Genomic DNA, 3,930 nt, shown 5'->3' with positions numbered 1-3,930 from the left:
GTCTCTCCCCCCCCCCGCTGCCATTCGCCACTGCCACTTGAAAGGCCAGCAGAAGGCTTGGGACAATCTCCTAGGTCAGTGGTGGCGAACCTATGGCACGGGTGCCAGAGGTGGCACTCAGAGCCCTCTCTGTGGGCATGCGTGCCATCACCCCAGCCAGGCCCAGACCATCATTAAAGAGTCGAATTCTCTGCCAAATAATTTAAGTAAATGAAAGCATTTGGGATTGCTTTCCTTACTTTGTTTGGATCATCTTAAGTTATGTATGAGTTGTTTTTTCTAAAGTAAAACCTCAGTATTCAGGTTAAATTGCCATGCTGGCACTTTGCGATAAATAAGTGGGTTTTGGGTCGCAGTTTGGGCACTCGGTCTCTAAAAGGTTCGCCATCACTGTCCTAGGTGTTACGCCAATACACAGCCTCACTTCAGTGCAAAACTGGAAGCGCTGTCATCGTCAGTGCAATACTCTAGAATTTTAGTGAATCTTAGAGCATCGCCCTCATGCCAAACCTGATCCTTTGCCCCCTCCCAGTTTCTCCCACTGGGTTGCCAGCTGTTAGGGATACTTATATTACAACTCCCCCCTTAAGTAAACATATAACCTAATATTTAGGGAAGCAAAGCATCTGTCAACCAAAAGGGTTTGTTGATGTGTCTTCCAGCTCAAGTTTTGTATTCAGAAGACAAACCCGTGTCATTGGTAGCTAAAGCTGGGGTTCAGGGCACACTAGGTCCAAATTCCCTACTATTGGCGTATTGTCTTTTGTCTATAGCGGCATGTCAGAGTATTTAGAATTTCTTAACAGCTCCTCAAAGAATGGAAGACTGGAGAAGGTGCAGGGACCTGTGCTAACATATACACCATGTCATCCTCTACTGTACCCTCTTGGGGGTGTGTCTCATAATTTCCCACCAATCTCCTTTCTTTCCTTTCAGTGAATCAGTCTAGCAAGTTCCTATGCACTACAAAGGGGCAACAGCAGCTTTTCTTTATCAGCAAGGATAGGCTGCAAGTCCCTGTATCTTCTTGACTTCAAAGCATCGAGTCATTGAATGGATGGACAATGGATGCAGGTTAAAGTGATGATTACTGATAACAAGTCACTGTGAGCAGAAGGAGCAATTGGGTTTCCAGTAGGGTTGCCAACCTCCAGGTAGCACCTGGAGACTTCTATTATAATTGATCTCCAGGTGACCAAGATCAGTTCCCCTGGAGAAAATGGCTGCTTTGGAGGGTGGGCTCTATGGCATTATACCCCACTGAGGTCTCTCCCCTCCCAAACCCTGCACTCCCCAGGCTCCACCCCGAAAATCAGGTATTTCCCAACCCAGAACTGGCATCCCTAAATTGGCATTGGGGTCTCTGAAGACTACATGGACTTTCATAGTCACCACAGACTTCCAGTGTAGTTGTTCTTGGAGCAGATTTTATTCAGGGCACCACAAGTATTCCTGGACTGTTAGCAGAACACATTTGATCCTGAATAATTTCCAGATACCTCTCTTGACTGTGGACATTAAAAAAATCTGGCCCTCAACAGGCAGCATGCCAGGTGTAGAAAGGCCTACACCATGCCAGCATAGTGACAAAGAAACACTGCTTTCTGTAGTGACTCATAATGGAGTGGTAGTGAAGGGTATACAGTTGCTGCAAGGAAGTTATCGGATTGTTTGGACCCAACACCATCCATCCAGGCCTTTAGTAGAACCTTTTTTTCCATCTGGGCAAAAAGGGGAGTTTTGGGTTAGAGCAGTTAAATGTGGCTGTCCAACAAGTACAATACATCAGCATCCACATAGTTTCATGCTCTGATTCATGCCACCCAACACAAACATATAAATTTCCTTCCCCTTTTCCAGCATGTGTAATGGGGAGAATATGTTGCTCCTGAGATGAAGCTTGGAATATTGGCTCAGGGAGAAGCTGAATGAGTGTTTTCTTCTCTTAAGCAGGCACATGGATGCCTTCAGAATTTAAGCAAATGATGCAGTCCAGATGACTGTGTTGTTACAGTAACTTTCATAGGAGAGTCCCACCAGGAGAGCATGCAGTTTATGAACCTGATTGATTCTGAGGGCATGTCTACATATGAAGTATGGGTTTGTTCTCACACTCTGTGCAGATCCCCTGCTTGCAGCTCTGTGGTGTATCACAGTCTGTGTACCGCCTACACAGGGAAGAAGTGCATGGATTTTTTAAAAATTAAAATGTATATTAAAAATTATAACACTACCAAAAGTGCATGAACGTCTTATGCCTTTCCAGACAGAGGCTTTTGCATGCCAGAGGCACCAATTTCCAATTGCTGATAGTTGTCAGCTATGCTGCCATGGGGGATGGGGAGTTGAGTGTGTGTCGTATTAATTGCTCTTGCATTCCTATCCCTGTTGTTCTGCCTTGCTGTAACACCTATCTCTACAGATGTGCTGGAGGAGGATGTATAGTCTAGAAGTCTCCTAAACGTACCATGAGAGACTCTGGGTTCTCAGCTTTTGCCACCTAACGGTTTTCTAACTTCACCCACGCGCGGGAGAGTACCTAATTGGCCCATGCCATGGGGGGGGGGTGCATACGAATACCCTATATCCCAATCGGTTCTGTGAGTTGCCGCCATTCTTAACAGTGCCTGTGTTACTGCATCTATAGCTTTGCAATAAAACTATAACCATTCCTAAATGCGTGTACTTCGTTGTTAGCTGTGGGTTCTGACATTAGTCCAAACAAATTAGTTAGATTGGTACAAGTGACCCAGCAATTGTGATGTAAGTGTGAATTTCAATAGTAGTGTCAAACCCCCTCCCCCCTTACTTCTTCTAGGAGAAAGTTTTCCCACACATACACTTCCTTTTTCATGTTGACACTGCAGCCTTCTGGTAGCCCCTCCTTGCCTCATTGTATTTTATTTTCTCCCAAACTGCTTTCTTATTTCAAGTTTAATTCCTAGAATGACTTATGAGCAAAAACAGGAAATAAACACTAATGAGGGTATTCACTAGCATCCATAAATGTTTGTTTCTCAATCAGCAACATTTTGTATGAACTCCTAGATCTTTATCTGATGATATGACTGGGAACTCTCTGAGATGTTTTAGTTAAGCATGTTGCACTTGAAAACTCTTACAGCAATACTATTTGCATGCAAACCTGTTGATAAAGGCAGTGAGAAGTGCTGAAACCAAATTTTCATTCATGAATCTTGCTTCACAATTCCATGCTAAAACATCTGCAATCTTCTTTTCCAAATGATGATGTTTCTATTTTTCCAGAAGTCAGAAAGGATTTATAAGGAGATCTCGAAGTGCCTCAAATGAATGGCTGGTTGCTAAACCAACCCTTGGAACAGCAAAAACTGGCAAATTAGGGGTGCCATGTTTTTTTTTAGATTTCAAAAGATAACTTTTGTTCAATTATCTGTTTTAATTTTGTTTTACATTTTCATTGGTTTCAATGGGAATTTTCCAGGTGTAATTTTTTGGTTTTCCATTCAACTGGGATGAAAACTTTCGAAATTTTGCCCCTTGCTGATGGCATCCTACCTGCCAAATTTCAAGGGCAGCATTCTAATTGATAGACAAATAAGGGAAGAAGCCCTCCCACTGTTGCCCCCTAAGCACCAAGAATACAGAGCATCACTGCCCCAGATATTGTGTTCCATCTATACTTTGTGGCTAATAACCACTGATGGACCTCCACTCCATATGTTTATCCAATCCCCTCTTGAAGCTGTCTATACTTCCTGCAGCAGTGAATTCCATGTGTTAATTACTCTTTGGGTGAAGAAATACTGCTCATTCATTTCACTGAGTGCCCATGAGTTCTTGTATTGTATGAAAGGGAGAAAAGAACTTTCTCTGCCTTCTCTATCCTATGCATAATATTGCAAACTTCTATCATGTCACCCCTCAGTTGTCATTTCTCCAAGCTAAAGA

This window comes from Gekko japonicus, unplaced genomic scaffold, assembly GCF_001447785.1.
Source record: "Gekko japonicus isolate JY-2015 unplaced genomic scaffold, Gekko_japonicus_V1.1 scaffold251, whole genome shotgun sequence".
Classification (NCBI taxonomy): Eukaryota; Metazoa; Chordata; class Lepidosauria; order Squamata; family Gekkonidae; genus Gekko; species Gekko japonicus.
Note: the sequence above shows the minus strand (reverse complement) of the source record.